General features: G+C 41.6%; 1 protein-coding gene and 1 long non-coding RNA gene across 17 annotated transcripts in view; both read right to left on the minus strand.

Annotated features, from left to right (window-relative positions):
- Positions 1-24442, minus strand: part of KALRN (kalirin RhoGEF kinase) — a 592295-nt gene that overhangs the window by 468041 nt on the left and 99812 nt on the right. The gene's annotated exons all lie outside the window — the stretch shown is intronic.
- Positions 4617-18975, minus strand: LOC107518033. Its single transcript, XR_001598705.2, has 2 exons — positions 7273-18975; positions 4617-6997 (listed from the first exon to the last, which is right to left on the minus strand). It is a non-coding gene; the product is annotated as an uncharacterized LOC107518033 (long non-coding RNA).

Raw genomic sequence — 24442 nt, forward strand, 5'->3', positions numbered from 1 at the left:
TCTACTCTTCTCTCTCTCTCTCTCTCTCTCTCTCTCTCTCTCTCTCTCTCTCTCTCTCTCTCACACACACTCACACACACACACACACACACACACACATATGCACTTATATTCTGTAGGAAAAAAGGAAACCAAACTAACAGAATTAAATCTCCATCAGAGACCAATCAATACCATTGATTAAAGCAGCATTTCACTGAAGGTGGGGCACCAAGGAACCAAAGAGATCCTCCCCCTGCCCATATAAGCACACACACTGCCCTTTCATTAGTCCCTGGTATTCTACTGCATGAGTAGTAATAAATGGTCTGCAAGCATCAACCCCTGTCCAAGTAGAGCTGGGGAGAAGCTACAGCTGCTATACAAACTGGAATAGTCCCCAATCTCTAAGCATGGACTCCTCGTAGTTGCCCCATTGCTTCCATCTAAGTCACAGCATTGACCCCTCATAAAGGGAATGGAAATAATTTGTTAACTAACTCAGTATGCCAAGTCTTCTGCTTGATCCTTTACAACCATGTCCATCATTCATTCCTGAAACATCCCTGTAAAACATTATTATTTCCTTTTTACGTACGTAAACCCAAAGATCATAGTCAATAAACAGAATTTGAATCAAGGTCCATGTAGCTCAAAGTCTATGACTTACTACCCAAGAGTCGATACTTAAGAGTTGTACTCTCTTAGTATATACTCTAAATATACTTGCCTGTGTTTGGATGTTTCTCTACCCAAGGATAGAGTCTGCACCCTAGTCTCTGGTTTCCTACAGCTCCGAGCACAGTGTCATGTTTGGATGCACTGCTGATGACAGTGACAGATAGGGCTGCCTTCCAAATCATTCCGAGTTCTCTTCCAACAGAGTCCCACTGAGACCTCACCCAAACCAGTGGATATGTGAATGCAGTTACCACATCCATCAAAAGAAGTGCCTTTTCTACAATGTTAACAGACCCTGTTGTCACAACAGGAGTTAGGACCATGATGAAAAGACATGAGGGGAAATAGAAGGAAGGCCAGACCAGGAGACATGAGGAGAGGACAGTCGCCTTTTCTATGATCTCATTCTTCACCTGGAAAAGAAGATTGTGCCACTAAGCCTCTCCCCAGGGAGTCCCCCCTAGTTTTCAAACCGTGCTGAGTCCCTGATCTAAGTGAACCTCATGACTCTTACCACAATTTTAGTGGCTCCCTTAAAGCCAAGGCAAACACAGTTCTCCCTAGCAGAAGCCAGATCTCCATGTTCGTCCTTGAACTCTCCCACATTCTCTCTAACCCAGGTTCTCAGAGCTTAGACAGGTAGAGACAGTTGCCAATGGCAACCAAACCCCACTGTTTCAAATCCAACTTTGCCTTGATTGGCTTAGAGTCGAGGAGGAGCCAGAACCAAGTTGCTTTTGTGTCTAATGCACTCGCTTCATGATCATTATACCTATACTCATTAACTCCTCAACTTTTTGAAGGGCTTTCCAGTATACTCTCATCATCTCCTAATCTTGCTGTAATTCTTGAGGTGAATGACAATGTCCTCAGGAAGATAGAAACTCCTTGCAGTTGTTTTGTTCCTCTCCACCAACCTCAGCACCTTCAGAAGCCAAAATCTTTGAACAAAGGAGCAGAAATGCAATCTTCCCAATACGAAGCCACAGAATCACTCAGCCTTAGAGACAGATGGGCCTTGGCAGCTCTCTAACTAGACACCCCTCATCCTTAGCAGGAATGCCCTCTAAACCAGCACTGTCCAATAGAACGTTCTGTAATGATGGAAATGCACATACCTGCTCTGTCCGAGACAGCCTCCAACTAGTCATATATAGCTATTGATCACTTGTAGCTAATGTGACTGAGAAGCTGAATTTATTATTTTAATTGTAAGTAATTTTAACTTTAATAGCTACAAGTGGCTGGTGGCTACTATATGAGACCAGTCATACACCTCTACAGCATCCCAACCAGACTTTGCTAATGGTAATTTACTATCTCAATTTGCTAGATGGTGACACATAGAACAAAGAGTGTCACAGAATTTTACACAGAGGATACCTGGCATATGTTCAAAGACTTTCATGATGAAAAGGCTAACTACATTATCTTTGCCTACGGCTTGGATGTTGATCACTTCAATAACAAAATGCTTACAAATTCTTACAGACTGAGCAAGCTGGAAACAGAGGAACTGCTAAAGACCATCTAACCCAATCCCTTCATTTTATACATGGAAAACTAACTTGCTATCTCTTTCTCCTCAGATTATACCTGACAAACCCCGTGATCTCTAGAGAGTCCAGTGATGTTCCATACTTGCCCTCAAAGTTTCTGACAACCTTCCCAATTATTTTCTACCTCTAGGTATACCAAGGCAAGGGCCAGGTTGAGGAGAAGAAATTATTATCTATCACCATCACCATCACCAACCAGAGTTTCCTCCTCCATGATTTCACAAGGGCCTGAGGGCAGGGGTCGACTGCAGGGAAAGAGCTAAGGGATCCCTGAGCCCGGGCTCCTCTCTTGACCCTGCCCACCCTCCATCTTTACTTGTCTGGTCACCCATTTGGAAAGCCTCCAAATTTAAATGTTCAAAAAAACATCTGTTCTCCTCTCATGTTACCTCGGAGCAGTGGTCTGTTTAAATTTGGGGCTTTTGGCAAAACTGATTCCTAGAGGAACCTCTTTCCTTTTGTTATTTGCAGAATGGATCCCCAGAAAGAGGAAGAACCCACAGTGTGGGCCCTAGAAATGACAATTTTGAAGTTCTGGAGAGATGGAATCTGATTTTCTTATAAAGAAAAAAAATATATATATATATATAAAATATATATATAAATATATATATATATTTTAAACCAGAAGTTAAGGAGAATGCACATATACATCAGTCTAATTCTTATTAGTGTTATTTAGAGATCTTTGGTCATATTGTTAAGGATAAATATCTGTGACATAGGCATTCATTCATCAAACACTTATTGAACACCTTTCCAGTCACTATGCTAGGCATAGCATTATCTTATAGGAAAGACAACATTCATCCATTCAATAGTTATTGAGCCCTTACTAGACAGTGAACGTTCATGTAGTCATAGAACTTAAATAACAGTAATGGGAGGCTTTCAATAATCATGTGTACAGAATAAAAATATTTCAGATAGCGTAAGTGCTAAAAATGTAAAAGCAGTAGGATAGAGCATGATGGGTGGGGTGAGGAATGTGCTACTTTGGCTAGGCTGATCAGGAAAGACAGCCTTAAAGAAATGACATTTGAGCTAAGGCCTGAATGTTGGGAAAGAGACAAATGAAAAACAATGTCCCAAGTGGTAGGAACCACGTGTGCAAAGGCCCTAAGATGAGAACAAGCCCGACATGTTTTAAAAACAGAAGGCTGGTACGGTTGGAGTGAAGTGAATAATGGGAATTGGTAGGAGAAAAGGTCTGAGAAAGAGACAGGTTCAGATTATACAGGACCTTGTAAGTCAATGTAAGAGGTATGGACGTAATTCCTGAGAAATGAGAAAGCATGGGATGTGGAGGAAGGTTTAAGCATGAGAGAGCTAGGTCCAGGTTTATGAATTGTGGATGAAATGTTTACAATATAGATAGACGACTGCAAAGCAGCCCATTACAAAGTATTATAGGAACTATGCTAATAAAAAATCTGCATTGCAGGGAGGGGGTCAAGACTGACTAGGCATTTGGGGGCGATAGCACTCCCAGCCATAATAGTAGATGCAAAGGTTTGGAAGTGTGAACACAACACACATGAAACATGATGGCATATTAGAAGAGACCACAGGTAATGAGCACAGAAGATAAGTAGGTTTAAGCTATCCCTTGGAGGGCCTTATATACCAGCCTTGGGAATTGAATTTATTTTGCAGACTACAGGTTCTTAACTTGACTCTTAAAAATACTGGTACCCGGACCCATGCCAGACCAATTACGTCAGAAGTTCTGAAGTGGCAGGGCTGGTAATGGTGTTTTTAAAATCTCTCCAGGGGATGCTAATGCAAAACCAGGGTCGAGAACCACCGCTGCAGGTGATGACTGAGGGCCACTGAAGGGTCAGGGATAAGCGGTAACAATTATGGAAAATTTGTCATTTTCCATAACAAATTTGTTTTTCTAAAGGTTATATTTTAGAATGCAGTGTTTTTTAAATATAATATATTCAGGCAATGATGACAATTACCTACATTTGCATTAAAAATTTTTGAACATTGTTGCAAATAGAGTCATAAGTTTGCATTTATCCTAAATTCTGGCTCTTATGACAGTTTATGAGAAATTCAGAAACTTCCAAACAGGAGAAACCATCAGCAGGGCAGAGTCAATGGATTTTAGAGCCAGAAGAGTGCTCCAGAGAACTCCTCTTATTTTACATATAAAATAAAGTGTCATGACAAGGCCAAGGTTACCCAAAGTTAGCCACAAAGACAGAAACCCAAGCTCTTTCCTCCACACCATGCTGCTGCTTGTTTATTACGCAAATAGAAAAGTTATCCTAATTTCTGAACTTGGCATTTTTCACAGTATTAAGTAGATCATGAAAGAGCACTTAATTTTAGAAGAGAAATATAAAAGAGGAAGAGGATGAAAAATAAAAGTCCAAACTAATCAAAGACCGCTTTTGACACAGAGAATTTTATTTTTCAGGTTATCTCCTCAGTTAATGACCTCTGACATTATTGCTTCTTCTGATGCTTTAGTTTGATATTTCCGTAGACTTCTGTAAACTGAGAATTAATTCAAAGATAGACAAGTTTTCCACAGGTTAGTAATTCTTGTTCGAGACACATATTTTGAAATGTAGACGTACATCTTTCTCTAGCCTCCAGAAGATGGAAGAGTTTGAAGCAAGAGACACAGAAGATTGGGTCCTTTCTCCATGCTGTAGTTCACATTTGTAGAACAGAATCCCTGGCTCTATGTTAGAATCAAACACCTGAGGATCTCATGAGTCTCTATTTGGAAATTCCAACACTGAAGGCTAAAATATGCTGCATATTTTACAGGCGTGCCAGCAAATACAGCAGCAGTGTCACCTGCATTTATACTGCCACCTTTGAGCTTGAGAGCCATGATTCATACAGCAGCAAAGGCCAATCATGTGTTTCTTCTCTATCTCTTGATGAAGTGTTCCACTTTACTTTCCTGTGGACAAGCCAGGGGAAGTGTACTGAGATTTTAAATGCCAGCTGAGTTTATCTGAAACAGAGGTAGGGGATGTCTCAGTCAAGGTCACTGCCCAATCTGGACAGCAATGGCTATAGAACCTGACTGTACATTTAAGTGTGTGAGTTCTGCAGTGATTCTAAATCACAGTGCTTTCTGTTGCTCAGAATGACCACAGAAGAGTCTGAGTTCAAACTGAACTGTGTGTCACCTTTGAAAAGTATGATCATCCTCAGCAGGGGCAGATGTTGCAACTGAGTCAACAGAAGTAGTGGCTTGGCCAAGGCTGGGTCATGCAGAGATGGAAGCAGATCTCCAGGCATTGAAAATCAGTCAGGTGGCCCAGGAACAAGACTGAGTACAGGGAAGCTCAGGTGGCGGAGCATGGAGCTTGGAAGTTGGCCCGGAGCAAGCGTGAAGGTGAAAAATATGAGGTCCGTGGTCAAGGGCCACTCAGCCGACGGGTGGTCACTTCTGACTTTAAAGGGACCAAGCTCTTCTGTAGGGTCACCTATGCTTTTACAGCCATAACCTGCTGAAATTGTCTTGGGATCTTCTCAAAATAGAACCAGAACTCTATCACTGTCTGAAATAGAGATAAGGGCTCCCAGAACTGGGCTATCTTTCCAAACTGTGAAACTACACATTGTACTCCTTTGAGATCCTCAGATATTATTTTCTTGAATAACATTTTTATTTTGTTTTAAACTCCCAAAAAGACATCACTACCTTTCATTATCTAGTTTTTGCCTGTTGCCTTTCAGTATCTTTTAGAGATGTATCCAATTTTTTCAGTCCCTGAGTAAAGGTCATAAAATAATTCAGTGTCTTCGTTGTAATATTTATACATTTCTTCTACCTTTATATTGTTTCTTTTTACTTATTATGAGCTCTAATTCTAGAACACATTATATGTTTTAGAACCTATTTCCCTCCTCTATTTTCTGGAGTGCCTCCAACTTTGAAACATCTATAAAGAACAAAAAATATATTTTAATGTCATCAACCGATTTAGACTATAGGATGCACACCCTAACACAGTATTAGACAAAGATATTTTTCTCCAAATTACTTTCATTATCACTTGCGAAGCAACTTGTCAAAATGAATACTTTACCATCTCTTTTCTGTAAAATTTCCTGGATTCTATATATGGTAGTTCCCTTCTATTTTTAATGCCCTAGAGAAACAAAAGCTGGTTCAAGTGTCAATTTCACGTAGTCCATGATTCCTTCCCTCTGTGTGAGTGATCGACCACCCATCAGCAAGTCCTGAAGGAAATGCTCACTCTTCACAGATGCTTCCATTGCCTGATCATATCCTCACCCTGAAAAGGTTTGCCAAGAGTGTCTTCTGAAACTGTGGATAATGTGCACACGAAACCTGGCCAACATCTATTTTCAGGCACTCAAACCAGCATGCCAGGAGAACACAGTGCTTTTTTTATTTTTTACCATTCTCATCTTCAAATGTCGTCTTCTCTATGATGTGTTTTGAATACAGCTAAGGGGACTATGGGTAGTTTGTATTTGTTCCCTGCATGGTCCTGATGAAGATGCTGCTGTTTCTGACGCAGCTACAGCAGGAATTTGGGAAGTGGAATGCTAGGAGATACTGGTGTTATCTCCATCATGCGCCTTTTCTCATTCATGCAGAATTGTTTAGTATAGCAGATGCGTTTCACATGTGAATATCCACTCAGTCGTCTTCGTCTCCTTTAGACATGCTTATTTCCTTTGATGGTATTTAGAAGTCATGCTTCTTCTTCTCCTTTGAAATAACCTTCAGTGAGGAAGGGCTTCATGGGCAGAAAGGAGATTCCATTTTGCTAAAGAGAAAAAGGACAAGAGTGTAGTTAGTTCCTGTCTAGTTTCTAAAGATTCTTTTCCACCATCCATAACTCTGATAATACCCCCTTTAGAGGACACTAAGCAGTACTCCAGCTCCGATGGCCCCATCTGAGGAGTAAGACTGGGTGTCTGACTTTGCCTCAGAGCATGGCTTCACAATAATTCAAACAGAATGTCCAAATATTATGGAACTATCCCACTGATGCTAAAATAGAGTATAATATTCAGAGTTTAGATAAATTTACGCTCTTACCTTTCAGCAAGGAGACATCTTTTCTTTCTTTGTGAATCTCAAGTGAAGGGCCACAGGGAGCCGGTTTCCAACTTCCTTCCAGCTCCTACACCTTCACACTGGCTCTTCCTCCTGCCTCTCCTGCCCACAGAAGGCAGTGAGCACCTTGTTTTACAATGTTCACAGGTTCCAGGGAGCGTGCACTCCGCCAAGACTTTTAAGGCCTAGTTAGAAGGACTGGAACTTATCCTCCAACCTGTGGAGCAAAATTCAACAAGAAGAAGCCCACAGGAAGGCACTGATTTTTCCTACCCGCATCCCACTTCTTAGTAACTGGCTATCTGCCCTGAAAGCAGGAACGCACATAGCCATTACACCTGAGAGCTACGTACGCCTGGCTCTGTACATGACTCAAAGTCACCTGGCACCACACCGGTTCTACATTAAAGGGCATTCTGCATTATTTTCAGCGATGATTTAGAAGAGGCACAATCCAGGCTCTACTATTTGAACACAAAATCTTAAATATTTTATTTTGTGCTAAAATCAAAAAATTTTTCAATCCAGAAGATGTCCATCTTCCAGCTCCTTTTGGAGTTATTTTCTGAGCCTTCAGCCTGTGGGGACTCCTCAGAAACGGCGAGGCTGGCAGACAGTATTTATGCTTATGATGATGATCTTCAGAAGCGGTTTGGAGCTAGAGAGAAGAGAAAATTGGGAGGTGACTCTGTACAGCTTTGGTGTAGATGCCCACAGGCCTGGAGAATGAAATGCTCTAGGAGGTGTGCAAGCAGTTCTCTTTCAGAAGCAAAGTCTGGGCCAGAGCACCAGGGTCCATGATCACACGGGATATTTTTCGTGAACTGCATGAGGCCACATGAGACTCACGTGTGTCTGTGTTACAGATGCAAATCTGTTTCTATCCTGACCTCCTGGGATAAAAAGTAAGTTAGGAACCAAAGCAGCAGAAAAAAGAAGAAAGAGTAGTGTTGAGGAGAGAACATAACCTTGGGGCAGAGATAGAGCTTGCAGGGTGATCTCAGATTATATGTTAATTAAGTACAGTTTACAGTTAATTTCGACTCCAATTATTATAATCTAATTTACTCCCTCCCAAATGAATTTCTACAGCCATCCAAAAGTAATAACAATAATATATTGTGTTAATTGAGTCCTAGTAAACAAAGGTAATTCCTCACAAAGATCGCAAATATGAGCATTCGTCAAAAAAAAAGTGCAATAAGCACTCCGTAAAACTCAGTGTCAAATTTACTTGAATATCAGCTTTGTCCAGCACTTACATTACTTTGTTGAAGGGAAGTGCTTGTGATTTTTTTTTTATCATGGTAAAATACATACAACATAACATCTAGCATTTTAACCATCTTTAAGTGTGCACTTCTGCATTAGTGTATTCACATGGTTGTGCAGCCATCACAACCATCCATCTCCGGAACTTTTTCATCATCCCAAGCTGAGACTTGCATCACTTTTCACACAGTCTACAAGCCACCTCAGAGCCCCAAAGGACGAGAACTACACCTATCTTCCTGCTCAGTCCTGGGGAGGACTCTAAAATACAATAGTATATAGCATTTTAAGGTTCACAAAGTGTTCATCAATGCTCACATCAACCTCAGATGCCTCCTGTAAAAGGGAAAAAAACCAAGGCTCAGAGAGAGGGACAGACTTGCTCAAATAGAACAGATAGGTGCAACTGCGTGAGGCTTCCGGTGTGCGACCCTTTGTACCTCACCGCTTCTAACCCTGAGGAGGAAGAAGAACTTCCTCCAAGGGCAGAGCTGTCTCTTGTCCCACCCTTTGCTTTGTGAGATTCTCACTGTTTTGAGGACAATTGGCCAGAGCTGCTGGTGGCCGAGAAAAAGAAGGCCGTTCTCTTCCACAGCACTCACAGCAGAAACCACCTCGGGTAGTTCAGCACTGTCTCTTCTTTCCTTTTTCACTTGTATCAAAGCAAACCCATGCCCCACCCACTTTGTCACGAGATCGCCATAACACACACCTTACCACCCTTCTCTCTGCCCTCTTCCCAAGCACACGCCTCCTCTATTTCTGATCACTTTAACAAGATTTCCTCTGCATAAAAATGGGAGCAACCAAAAGATCCTGCCTCGTGTGATTTCTCCTTCCTGCACCATGTATTATGGTTCTACCCATGACTTCCCATCATGCTCAAAATGTCCCATGTGATTCTTGGACCAGCCACTTCCATCCAGATGTCTAGGAGCTTCCAAGAGTCAGTTTGCCCCTAGGTAGTTCTTGGCAAAACTGCATCATGAATGACAAGTGCAGACTTCGTACTACAATTAGAACCAGCTAACTGTGGTTCTAATTGTGTTCTAATTATTTTCAGTACTGTTCTTCGCAGTACTGAAAACACAGGGACATACTGTCATCTAAGCATTAGATTCTCTGAATTTCTGATCTATCTATACGTATAGATAGATCAGAAATATATATATCAGATATATATTATACACACACACACACACACACACACACGGGCCCTAAATACACACTGAACCACACTGTAGTCACTTCCTAAGCTGCCACAACAAATTACCACAAACTGGACAGCTTAAAACAATAAAAATGTATTCTCTCATAGTTCGGGCTAGAAGTCCAAAATCAAGGTGTCATCACCTAAAAGCTCTAAAGAATAATGCCTCCTTGCCTCGTGCAGCTTCAGGTAGCTAGCTCCCAGCAGTCCTTGGCATTCCTGGACTTACAGCTACATTGCTCATCTCTGCTTCCATCTTCACACGGCCTTCTTCTCCGTGTCCTCTGCTTTTCTCATTGGATTCCGGACTCATCCTAATCCAGGATGGCCTCATCTTACCTTAACTAATCACATCTATGAAGCCGCCGTTTCCAAACAAAGTCACATTCTGAGGTTTCAGGTAGATATGAACTTTCAGAGAACGCTTATTCAACCCATACACTCACCTCCCATCTCCAAGGTGCACTATATCCAATTTCTTGTTTTCTTTGTTTTTATTTTTGCCTCTAGCACCTGCTCCATTTTATTCCTGCTCTTGACCACTGCCTTGTGGGAAACCTTTCTGACACATCTGCCTCCAGACCTCCCACCTCATTAAACATCTCTAGACTTCACTTTAAAATGGAGGCATGAACACCTGGTCAAGAAAGAAAAATATGAAGTTGTCCAGAGACGGTTCATGATTTCACATATCCCTCTCTCTATTCCCCCAAGAAGCAGTGTGTGATCATATCACATTCAACCTTGCACAGGAGGTTATAGGAGTTCCTGCCCTCTGGAGACTTGGTACATGATAGGGAAGCAGGCTATTGCATAGCTAGATGAGCAGAGAAGGTGAAAGAGCCAGGTACTGATGGAAGGACTGTATTTGAGCAGGTGGTGGATAAGACAACACAGGAACAACCTGGTAAAAGGCACGGAGGTTCAAATAAGCCTAGAATCTTCAGGGGACTATGAGCAGATTTCATCTGAGTAGATAACAGGCTTTGCTGCAAAGGATAGGCTTATCAGTGACAGGTTGTAAAGGTAACTGTTTGTGGATGTGAACCTGATCCTGTAAGGCCTTGCATCCAGGCCGAAAGGACCCATTAAGGGTTTCTAAACAATTGGGAAATTCGACTAAGTGGTGTTCAGGGAAGCCAGATCTAGTTGGGTGTGCATGATGGACTGGGGTGAGCACGGAGTTGGCGAGGAAGCACTGGCCGGGAGCCCAGTTAAAAAGACAGACTCCAGGGCCAGAACTTTATTCCTCAACTATCGGTGAATCCCCCATCCATTGCTGTAACCTTCCGCCAGACACTGCAATCAATACAGCCATCCTGACAGGCCTGGGCCTCCAGCCCTCCCTGCTCATTAACGTGATGAGCTGCAGAGGACATGTCAGTGAGAGCTTTCAGTGAATTCCAGGAATGGAGATCCCCTTTGGACAAAAATCCCCGAAGAGGAGCTCAAGAGTGCTTTGCAAATCAACACATGAATGGCTCTTATGGACAACAGCCTGTCCAGAGAGGACAGAATCACCATCATAGTTCAGATCCTCTTCTTCCCATTATTGTACTTCCCTAGGAGTGGCACTGGCATCCAGGAGGTAACACAGTGACCCCCAGCTCAGGCACTGCTTTGCACTGGAGGCCATCAGGCAGGTGATTCTGATCTCCCCATTAGACTGGGAGCTTCTCAAGAAGAGTAGGCTGTCTCTCCCATAAGGCTCCATCAGGGTCCCTCACGTCACCAGACACAAAGTCCAGGGGTGAAACACAGCATCATCTCTATCCTCAAACACCCACAAACTCCCCTGCTGGGACCTTAAGGAGCAGAGGGAGGGTGGAGATGACATGGAGGAGGCAGTAGCAAGCCTAGAGTGTGGTGGAAAGAATCATTTCTGAGGTCCACAAGGCACATCTTTGAGCCTCTTTTCTTGGCTTAGACCTTCATGGAGAAATATGAGAAGAAACGGGGCTCCAAGAAGCAGGAGGACAGCTGATGCCTCTGGTTTTCCTTCTCCTTAAGTAAAGCTTTTTACACTATCACAGGAAGCTCCTGCTAGCCCCATATCCACAGCCACCCTTGCCTGGCTGTAGATGAGCCTGGAGCAACAGGCCTCAGGAAAAAGCCTGCGGCAGGGGCGCCCACAGGGAAAAGGGGCTGGTGTGGAATTTCCTGACTGCAGCTGAGGCAGAGGGGAGAGAAAGCACACTCTTCCACTTCTACCTTTATTGGACTAGAAGTCCAAGCTTTCCTAGAAATAGATGGTGCCCAACAGAGCGGTCCACAAGGAAAATTACCCTCCTCCAGTTTGTTTCCCCATTTTTAACAATCGATCTAAGCTGAAATACATAACAATTGTATTCCCTTTGTTTCTAAAGAGAGATGAGACTGAGGATCTGTCTGAACTACGATTAAACTCTTCCGGTGTGTAACTTCTTGGTGGTGTTCATATATTGAATCTGACTCACACTTTTGATGTGGAAAGGTTTTATTAACATAACTACTTATCCCAGCCCCCTCCCACTGGATTTATGGTGCTTGCCCAAGGGACATTTCGACTATTTCTTTGTTACCTTAAATCCTGGCATGGATTAATGTTGTATGACAAGCACATTCACGGATACTAAGAAATTCCAGGCTGTCTTTGGGTAATAATTATAAAGCAAAATTGGAAGTGAGAAGCAGACTTGTCTACCCAAGAAGAGACTCCCAGATTGGATGACCTGGGCACCCAGGATCTTATCAAACCGCTATCTGTATGACCCAGTCGCTTGCCTCCTCAGGGCTCACGGTTCCTCATCTGCAGAATGAGACTGCAGGCCTCACACAATTCTCAGTTCTCTTCCAGCTCTGACTTCCTGTGATTGTAAAAGACATTTAAAAATATCTCCAGGGAGAGAAACCTCACCATACTATTCAGTCATGAGAAGATTGGACTAATGATATCTAATATCTCTGGGTTCTGAAAGTCTGTTATTCTATTACATACAATGGTTTTGAAACTTGCAAAGACTAATTTAAAAATTTCAAATAAACAAAACAGAAGAGTGTTTTTTAAATTCCCATTTTAAAAGAACATAATTTTAAAAGCCTAAAATAAAATCTCTAGCCATTCTATGCACACATAGAGAAAATGGGTGGATGAGATCAAAGTTATACAACATCTGGGGCAGCGAAGACTTGCAACTAAGATTCTTCACTGATTGAAATAAGACATGACAATGTGGGGGACATTACACCACTGTCAGAACCCTATATCACTGTTATATACCTTTTGCCATTAAGCACTGGGGTAACACAAGATCCCAACATGCAGATAGCACTATGCAAAAAAGATTAATTCTCTCTTGAAAAGGGCACCACTCTGTCTCCAGCTCAATGGCAGACCTGGGGTAACAGAGCAGCATCTTAAGACACTTAAGATCATGACTAGGACAACCACTGCTACAGTAGGTACCAAGTTTGGATGATACTATGCAAAACCTGCCATCCAATTTGGAGTCACCTGGTTAACAGATCACAGATTAGCTCAAGTTACAATGGAGGTACAAAAGGATGTACAATATACGGACAGGCAGGTGAGATTTATCATCCAACACTCAGCCAGGTCTAGCCGTGGCAGCAAACGGACAGGCAAGAGTTGAGATCCAGTGATTTAACATCAGCAGGGTTTTTGTCAGACCCTGAGCTTAAGTAGAAACAGTCCTTTTACACAGTCAAAAGCAAACTATGCCCCTAAAGGGCTAGGAATAGATTTTGAGCACTGGTATATAGCAGGTACTCAACTATATTTGCTGACCAAATGGAAACATAAAAAGCTATCGCTTCATTGTTTGCTGAATAACGTCTCCCATTCATGGCAGCACGAACTTCTAGAGTAGCCCCAGAAGAAGGGATCTGAGATGAGAAGTAACTCTCCAAGCTTAAAGGTGCTTGGGCCAGAACCACGTTCCCTAGAAGGTAGGACTCCTCTTTACTGACCAGCCTAGGCACTACTGATGGAAAGGAACTTTATTACCTGGACGGATGGGGATCTATCTCTATAATTTAAATCGGGTGGGGCCCTAGGAAAGAAGGTGCTCATCCACCTGAGGAAGCATCCATTAGCAGCACTCCAGACCCATCTGCCTTAGGAAATATGAAAGATTTCAGGTTGCTGGAAGTAGATGGACACAAACAAAAGGACCTCCACACAGTAATTAAAATAAGCAAGCAATTAAAAGCTCTGAGTGTCTAATTCCTGAGCACACAGATCAGGCAGATATAATGAACCCAAAGATAGGCACCTGCTGAGCTTGTTTTCAGAGAAAGTATTCCCTTCTTGTGAGGAGAACTGGCATCAGATAAAGCAACAATCATTTTCAGTTGAATCTTGTGAGAAATTGTATTTGAAACTAGGTATTGCATTCCTTTAAATTCCATTTCTTATAATATGGCTATCTTCCAATAGAGAGGACAGTTAACCAATTCATGATTGTATTAAAGTTATTTTATTTACAGAAGCATATCTAAATACAGTCTGTGAGTCAAAGGGTTTTACACCTGGAAACTTTGCTGGACCTCTGACCTTTCCCTGGCTTCTCTTAATCATTCATGCCAAGTGTCAAGGTGGGCACTTATTCAATACAACTGAACTCAAGGTAGTACCAATTACTTGGTGAATACCTCCGAATACTTGAAAACAGACCCACACGCATATGGTCACTTGATTTATGACAAAGGCGACACTATAGTGCTGTGGGGAAAGAATGGTCTTTTCGACAGATGATTCTAAGTCAAATGGATGGCAAAACAGGAAAGAAAAAAAAAGACTCTTTCCCTCACCCCACACAAGAAGCATTTCTAAATAGAACACCAATCTAAATGTGAAAAGTAAAACAGGAAAACTTTCAGTAAAAAGGTTTATGGTTGACAAAGATTTCTATTGCACACAAAAAGCACTAAATGGAAAAGAAAAAACTTGATAGACTGGACTACATTAAAATTAATAATATCAAAATACATTGAAAAGAGCATGAAGCGCTGAGCCACAGACTGGAGGAAGATATTTGCAATGCACATATTCAACAAAAGACTCATCAGAATATATAAAGAACTCTTGCAATTCAATAAGAACTCCAGATAATTCAATAGCAAAGACTGGGCAAAGGACTGAAGATCCACTTTAAAAGAGGGTATCCAAATGCCCAATAAACATATGAAAATGTTCTCGACTTTATTCATCATTAGGAAACTACAAAAACAAAAAACAAAGAAAACTCAAAATGTGGCACTACCACATACTTACCACAGAAGCTAAAATGGAAAAGACAAATAATACTAAGTATTGACAAAGGTGTAAAGCAACTAGAAGTCTCCTACATGCTGGTGGAGATGTAAATCGTTACAGCAATTTAGGAAAACTATTTGGCAGTATTTACTAAAGCTAAACATACTCATATTCTATAGCTTAGTAATTACACTCTTAGTTATATACTCCACAAAACTGGATACACATATTCATCAATAGACCTATACAAAATTGTTCAAAGCTTTATTCATAGTAGTCCCAAACTGGAAACAACTCATACTCCTTATACAGTAAAATAGATAAATTGTTCAAACATAGGTTTGAACTGCGCAAGTCCACTTACATATGGATTTTTTTTCAGTAAATACATATACATGATTTTCTTAATAACATTTTCTATTCTCTATCTTACTTTATTGTAAAAATACAGTATATAATGTATATAATATACAAAATATGTTAATCGACTTTTTATGTTATTGGTCACCAGTGGGCTATTTGTAGATAAGTTTTGACAGAGTCAAAAGTTACATGTGGATTTTCAACTGCAGGGAAGGTTGGCACCCTCTAAGTATTCAAAGGTCAACCGTATATACAATAGCATATTACATAACAATGAAAGTGACAATCACTAACCCAGCACGGATTAATCAATTACATATAATGTTGAACAAGACGACAGATACAAAATAGTATGTACTTTAAGATTCCATTTATATAAAATTTCGAAATAGGCAAACTAATTTCATGATGCTGGAAGTCACCCTAAAGATTGCCTTGAGAGGAGAGACTAGTTAATGGGAGAGGGCACAGGGACAAGTGGTCTGGGTGCTGGTAATGTCTGTTTCTTGATCTGTACGCTGGTTCACTGGGTAAAAATTCATTGAGCTGTACACTTAGAATTTGTGTATTTTCTGTATGTATGTGAGACTTCAGTAAAAAGTTTACTTATAAGAAAATATAAACACAAAATAAATTTAAGGCCTAAAGTCTAGGTGAGGAAAAAAAAATCCATAAAAACTGTCTTGCAAATCAAAACCTGTTAAATGACAGCAAAAATTCACAGCTTCTAATTGTTCAGATTAGAAAGCTTGCTTTTTTAAGATATATGCTCCACTTTCAAAAGGAATCAGAAGCCACAGTCTTATTTATTGAACAAACACATATTAGAGGCTTTTTAGGCTTCATTGGAAGCTTTCAGGACATCCAAATTGTTAAATATTGCTTGGTTTTACTTTTATTTTCTTTCCCATGTTAATATATGGGTTTTTTAAAAAATGCAATTATTCTTGGCTAACACTCTCTAATGAAGATTAACAACCCTAATATTTATTTAACCAGCAAGCAAATTGTATTGAGCAGAACATGGTCTACCCAATCAGAATCTCTGGAAAGGCTTTTAGCCAGTGGCTATTGTTCAGGTCTAACAGCCTCCCGCACATTGGAAAGGGAAGATTGGGAGCAATTATCTCAACAATCCAAGCCAAGAAATACAGCCATGCTATTCAGGAAAAAGAGGGGGCCACAGAGACCAAACCTGCTCTAGTGAAACAGCCTGGCTGGGCAGAAGGAGCTCATGTTTTCCTACCCTGATGTATGCACTGGCTTCTGGCCCTTCCAGAGGAAAGCTTTTCCAGGGGATACGATCATTCTCTTTCATTCAACAGACTTACATTTGTACAATGCCTATGGTTTACAAAGTTTCCTAGATATTAATATCATCTGAGTCTCATGCTCACCCTAAAAAGAAAATAAAGGAGTTTATTACTATTCCCTTTTAGCTGGTGAAAGAACTGAGGTTCAGCCCACTAAGGGATTCCTTAAAGCCACAGGACTGGTAAGTCACATAGCAAGAACAAAGCACATTCAGGTACAGTGTTCTGTCTCCTGTACCATGAAGTCTCCTGGCTTCTCTCCAAGCCTACTTACAAGAATGAGAACGCAATCTCAGACTTTAAAAAATTAGCAGTGGGCAAGCTAGAAACTATACCCCAGCCCAAGGATAGTATTCACACTTTTAGGATCATTCATCCTGGAGGATGAGTAGGAGCCAGGACTGGAGGCAACTGACTGTTGAGTGTAGCAGTGGTCAAAATGGCTCAGTTTGACTACTACGAGAAGGTCAACCACAATGGTGAAAACATGCTGTCTGGGCAGGCTTTTCTGCAGACAGAGAAATGATACCTGTGGGTTTGAAAATAAGATCTAGTTCTGAAATCTACTGAATACAGTAGGTTTGGAGTCTGCTGGAGATGGCATATCATCAGTAGTAAACAGCATTAAGAGCACTGGCTTTGGAGTCCAACAGACCTTTTTTTTAATCCAAACTCTAATTTTCACTGTGTGTGTCCCAAAACAAGTTATTTATCTGCTCTGAGCTTCAGTTTCCTTGGCCATAAAATCACAATGATAACACCTACTTGAAAAAATTAGACTAGGATTATCAAACATTGGGCAGTGGGCAAGCTAGATAGACTCTAGCTCCCACCTACCCATCAGAATCATTGTGAAAATTAATGAATTAATATATGTAAAGTTCTCAGCATATATATAGTAGGCAATAAATGTTAGTTCCTTTCCCTACTCCTTACCTCAAAAAAATAATAAGTTTTCTTTTTGTGAGTTTTTAAAACATATAACATGAACAGTTTGTGTCTCCTTTAGCAACTAGAATGAAACAAAAACAAAAATTATTTAAATTCATACCTCACAGAATAATCATATATGAATATACAACAATCTTCTCAGATGGCCTAATTTAAAAAACTCGACTTATTTTTTTTCAACCTGGAAGTTATCTGATTAACTCAGTGCCTGCTTCATTTCCTGGAATAGGAATTGCAATAATCTTCTCCTTAATTTTAATAAGTGATTAACATGACAAAACCATGTCAGCTGTAGTCAGACTCTAGCTCCCACAATTTTCTCTAGGACTGCTGTTGCCAAATGCTGCCAAAAAGAAAAGATGAGCATTTGATGACCAGGTTAACTCCAGATGCTGCCCTGGGCAAATTCTACAGGTTACACAAAGAAGCTAAGATAAAGGTTTTATATCTGGCTGCCTATGACTTTTCCTTTTAAAAAGCAAATACAATCTTCATAAAATCTACAGATGTTCTTCCATGAAAACGTTTTGCTGTCATCTCAAACTCCATGAACACCCTCTACCGAACTGTCTTATATCTGTCTGCATGTTCTTAGAATCTCGGAAACAAGAAACTGGAAAGACTTCCAACAAAGCCATTTGGCCCAATAGCAATAAAATACATGAATCGTTCCCACCGCATCCCTGATGGTCTGCTACTGACTAAATCAAATACTTCCAGTATAAGAGAGCCAACTGCTGCATTGTGCCCATTCTCTGTCAAGTTCTTCCACTAGTCCAGCTAAATGTTTCTCCATATGTCTTTCCCCCATTCACTAATCCTAGCTCTGCCCTCAAGAGCAATGAGGGGCATAGATAAATCTCGACCTTCCTCCACACTGGTGGCCCAGAAGATGGAAGGAAGTCAGTGTGCTTATACATGTGTTTGCTGTTCTGAATCAAACATTTGATTCAAAAAAAAAAAAAAAAATTTGTTGAGGGTCGACGAAGCACTGCTTTACATGCTAAGACAAGAGTGCTGAATAACGCATGACTTTATACACAAGAAACTCACCCTAGTCCCTTAGAACAGTCTGGATAAGACCTGGCTTCCAGACCACCCATCCTCTCCCTTCTCTGCATTTACTATGGCTTGTCGATGCTTCTCTTAAAGCATGGTACCCAGAATATGGAACTAAAAATGGATGGGTACATTGTGCTTCTTGGTTTTTACCCAAAGTAGTTGAAAACTTATGTCCACAAAAAAAACCCTCACATGGATGTTTATAGTAACTTTATTCATAATTGCCAAAACTTGAAAGAGACCAAGATATCTTTCAGTAGATGAATGGATAAACTGTGGTACATCTAAAATGAAATATCACTCAGTGCTAAAAAGAAATGAGCTACTAAGCCATAAAAAGACATGGAGAAAACTTAAACACATATTACTAAGTGAAAGAAGCCAATCTCACAAGGCTACATACTATGTAACTCCAACTACATGACATTCTGGAAAAAGCAAAACTATGAGCAGTAAAAAGACCAGTGGTTGCCCAGAGCTAGCAGGGAGGGAGGGATAAATAGACGGAGAACTGAGGATTTTTAGGGCAGTGAAACTATTATATATGATATTACAATGGTGAATATATACTATCATATTTTGTCAAAACCCATAAAGTGTAAACCTCGGACGTTGGGTGATTATGCTATGTCAATGTAGGTTCATCAATTGTCACACATGTACCACTCTGGTAGGGAATGCTGACAATGGGGGAGGCTGTGCAGGATGGGAAATCTCTGTACCTTCCTCTCAATTTTCTGCGAACCTAAAACTGCTCTTTAAAAAAAATAAAGTCTTTAAAAAAATTAGTAGAAAAAAAAAGTAGGTGAGTCTGTGGATTATACCTATGTTGCTTTCCTGGTTTTGATGTTGTACTAGAGCTGTACAAAATGTTGACAGTGGGGCATGCTGGGTGAAGGGTACACGAGGCCTCCCTGTATGTTTCTTTGCAACTTCATATTATTTCAAAAGTTTAAAAAGAAATAGATGGATGAGATGCTGGTAGCAAAAGATACTGACAGGATAGCGCAGAACTAATAAAAGGCCTGGACCAGGATGAGTCCAGTCCATCTACTGAAATACCTCTGGAAATGAGTACACAGGAAAAGAGAGAGCAGCATTGCCATACAAAGGTCCACACCCTCCCCCTCCCTAAAAGGTAGGCCACGTTTCTGGAAAGACATCCCTGAGCACTCTGATCTGAATCTGAAGGACTTTCTCCCCACTCTTATTCTGGAATGTCTGGATGGACAGTCTGCGGCCCACGCTTCTTGTTACCTAGAGAGACGACTGGGGTGGGTGTGGGGGGTTGTGAACCATCAGGCTCCAGAGTCTATCTAACACATCTGGCTTTAAAATGCAGGCCCGCCACTCACCAGCTGTGGTAACTTAGGCATTATTTGTCCTCTTCGGGCCTCCACAAAAAAAGAGATGGTGACTAGCATTTTTATCACATAGGGATGTAAGAGGAATCAATGAAAAATTCAGAACGGTCATATAAAAATCATGAATAAAGCTTCAGCATCTACCCAAAACTCAATAAATATTCATGGTCTTAGAGCCTCCATGAGTAAGACCAAGGTTTTCATGACACACTTTTACTCATACATCAGATAGAACATCTGCCCTTCTCCCACCTGCTGGTACCTCTCTAGCATTCCATGACATCTCGGATTTCCAGCTACTCCAGCCCAGGGCTTCTCAAACCTGGATTTGGTTTGGTTTCTTTCTCATGGTTTTTATTTCAATCTGTTATAGACCAGTACTTTTGTAAAATACAATAATAATGAATTACTAGAAAAATGCAATTTTAAAAACAAAATATGAGGTCTATTAAAATTTTTTTTTTAGATTTAGGGTAGTGAAACTATTATATATAATATTACAATATTAAATTGCTCTGGTGAATAGCTATAAAAGTTTCTAAATCCTTCCTTTTAATTTCCATATTTCTCATTACTGATAACAAACATTTGGCAGAGGTGTGCCATGGACCCTACTTGTAGATAGTGCCTCTCTGTTCCCCAAGCTCCTAATAACCTTACAGTCATAAAACACAACTGAGCACTTAAAATCTCTATTTCTTTATATTAATCTTAATTCCCCAGCTAGACGGCATATTCTTAGGGTCATGTCCATTATATCCAGCATAGGCTAGTTCCCTCATAGGGGCTCAAAACCTTACTGAGACAATCCAAATATTAAACAGGCATATTGACTTTTACCTTTTCACAGTTTAGACAACTTGATAGTACACTTGTGAAAAACCTGCCTGGTGAACTCATTCTGTCCCATTAGCATCCCTCCCCTATTTGCCTGCTTTCCATCTATTTCTGTGTCTTTGTCACTGCCTACCTCATCTCCACTTTACTGAAATGCACCAGCTATAGTCCCTGTTTCTCTTACAGTGAGGAAGAAGACAGGACAAATCACAGAAAATCCCATTCATCAGAAGAGCTGGCTCTGGCTCACCAGATAAACATTCGAGGCAATGGAGTGCATATATTAAGGTACTTCAGAGGATACTGTTATCCTCGCCTCTGTGTCTCTCTAATTCTGAGCCCAAAATAGCTGCTCAAAAAATACTTATGTAAACTGGCCACAGAGTGTTGGCTCTATCTCAGTGACCTCAAGCCACATCTTTAGTCACATCATTCAGAAGGCCAAAGCAGCCAAAACCAAAAAGGGGCAATGAGTGCTAGTGTTATAAAGACACTTTGGGGGTCATTTAGACCAGTGGTTTTTTACCCTGGCTCCTAGACCTAGATATTTCTTAATGTAATTTTTCTGGGGTAAAACCCAAGCATCTGTATTTTTCAGGTTCCACAGGTAATTCCAATATGTACTAGGATGAAAAGCCACTGATCTGGAATATCCTCCCATCCACACTGGTATTTAGCAGGCGTTTCTTAAATTTTTGTTAAGTAGATTAATGACAGGATCAATAGATCAATCCATTGATCTATCAGTTAATCAATGGATGAGAATGAGTCTGCAGCACATGTGGAGAAGGTCTTAACTCCTGTCTCCTCAGACCCCTCCAGTGTGTATTTTCTCCCAAAATCCAGCTCTAAACTCCAACCAGAAAGCATCCCTCTTCCATCCTCTTGCCAGAGGGAAGAGGGCTTGTTTCTCCCCGGCAGCACAATTCTAGGAAAGACCTAACTTAGCTCACTCTCACCTTTGTCAAGCAGGAAACTCCTGGGCTTTCTCTAATACACATACAGAAGGTCCTACAAACACCACTGGACTCAACTCTCACACAGGACAGGAACAGATTAACTCATCTATATTGTGTTTATTTAATGGTTGTTCTTCGATTGTTCTTTTTTTGGCAGTCCATGGGTCCAGGTTGCTATCTCAGATTACAGACTTCCAGAGGACAGAAGACCGAGAATACTTAGTACAAAGTGACTGGTTTGTAAAAAGTCTAGTAAATGGTTGCTATTGCGCGGCTGAAGGTGGAGATGACAGGTAGGGGGCCAGTGTGTGAGGAAAACAGGAGGAGGAAGAGAAGAAATGGGGAGGAGAGGGAAGGAAGAGGAGACAACGTGACATGCAAGCCTAAAAGCGTGAATGAGATGCTGGGATTAAGCAGTGTCCACCTCCCCATCCCAAGGAGCAGGGAATAGCTTAGCCAAGCTCCAAGTTCTCTGCTAAGAATGTGTGCCTGGGGCTGCCCCAGCTTCTGACCTCTGGCTGCTCCCTTAGCTGCTGCTGCTGCTGCTGCTGCTGCTATTTTTAGCTGAACGGTGGCCCCTCCCCAGCCTCCTCATCAAACTTATTTTCATAACCCCAGAGAAGCAGCTGAATGTTCATTCTCCCTCTGGACTCTAAACCTCCCAATCCTCCTTAAGGCTTACATTGAGTCAATTTGGGATGCTTCATGGGATGTTTAGAAAGAGATGAGGACAGAACAGCTAAAAAGTCAGTTGTGACTTTTTTAGGCCTGGGAGAAAATACATTAGATCCAGGGAGAGCAGCACTCCCTCTTGCCCCTAAAAGCAGATACTTCTTGGGTCTCCCCTTCTCTGTCCACTTGCATCTCAATAGTATCCTATTACCCTCATTAACAGACCTTTCTGGTATGTTTGTGTCTCCCCACTAAAAGGGGAGCACCGCTGTCTCCTGGCACTCTGCTAGACTCTATTTGTGGATTTTCTTACACAAACCTTACAGTCTAAGAGCTGAGTTAAGGGACCCACCCAGGGTCACACGGCTTACATCTAGGAGAGCTGGAATTCCAACCTAGTACTTTGCGCCTTCAAAGCTAACAGAGGATCGTCTTCCCCTGAAAGCAAGCCTCATGTTCCTGTCACCGAAAAGAATAATCTACTCCCAGCCTTTCACTATGACCTTCCCAAGGCAGGAATTATGAAGTCCCATAAGACTGGTATCTCCCGCTGGGCTCAGTAAACCATGAGGGTTGACTAAACAACCCACTTCCAGAAGAGAAAGAGAGGAAAACATATTCACCATCCACACGCCAGTGAGAAATGAACAAATATGTGCCCTCTCTTACTACACCAGCTTCTTAGGTAGCTGGAGAAAGGGAAAAGAAAGGGGTTTATCCAATAGAGGTGAATCACAGACCATCTCGAAGTCCGTAATAAAATTTCCCAGTCCCAGAAGCACCTCTCAACTGTAGGGATTCTGAGAAAATGATTCATTCATTCATCACCAGTCAATATTTACAGAGCACCTACTATGTGCCAGGAACTACTAAGTACTAGGCATAGAAAAGTAAACAAAGCAGTCAGTTTCTGCCCCCTAAAGCTAGAAGCTATAGGGGGAACAACACTAAGGTTCAGAGGCATTTGTAGGGTAATGGCATCTCCTGACACACTACCTTAAATTTAGTGCTGAGGGACTTTTGTGGGAGGAGAACAAGGAGGAGGAGTAAAGGAAACCAAACTCGTTGCTATGCAACAATGATGATTTATTCTTAGCCACAGCCAGCAGAACAGTAGCACTGCATAGGGAGTGGGTGGCGGGGTGGGGTGGGGTGGGGTGGGGGAGGAGATGGAGCAGGGGGAGGCCAGAGAAGTACAGAGTGGGAGGCAAAGTGGTGCGCAGAGAGAGCACCACAGCTACACACAAAGGCCTCTCCCCTAGAGCTGCTCACAGATAGACGCCGCATAGAATCATGCTCGCCAGAGGCAGTCAGAATATTGTGCGGACAGCCCCGGGAACTACAGAGGAGACCTCCTGCCCAACTGCAGAAACTCGTATTCTTGGGCCTGAAATCAACCTTCGGTTATTATAACCAGGTCTATACTGAATACCAAAAGGGGACAAAGAACAGCATAAAGGCTGGCATGTCCCTGTATGGGAGAACATACAGTCCAGCAGGGCAGGAACAAACACACACACACACACACACACACACACACACACACACACACAAACAGTCCATCATTTATTAAGCACGTCTTCCATATTCACTCACTCTGCACAGTGTAGGATGTTTTGGGGGTGGAGACAGTAGTCCTGGGCTGAGGGAGGGCACACGTTGTAGTGGCCACACGAAGGACGCCATAGTACTGATGGACACCTGCTGAGACTCAGGTCTGCTCATCTGCCCATGAGCTCTGGGCAGCATGCAGCAAGTTTCTAGAGGTCTCTGGGCCTCAGCCTCCTCATGGCTAAAATGAAAGACTTAAACTAAGCAATCCTGCCAGGTCTGCCATGCCCAAGTCTTTGACATGATAGGAAGTCAATGGGAGCAGAGTTGAGTATCAAATG

This window comes from Rousettus aegyptiacus, unplaced genomic scaffold, assembly GCF_014176215.1.
Source record: "Rousettus aegyptiacus isolate mRouAeg1 unplaced genomic scaffold, mRouAeg1.p scaffold_m13_p_4, whole genome shotgun sequence".
Lineage (NCBI taxonomy): Eukaryota > Metazoa > Chordata > Mammalia > Chiroptera > Pteropodidae > Rousettus > Rousettus aegyptiacus.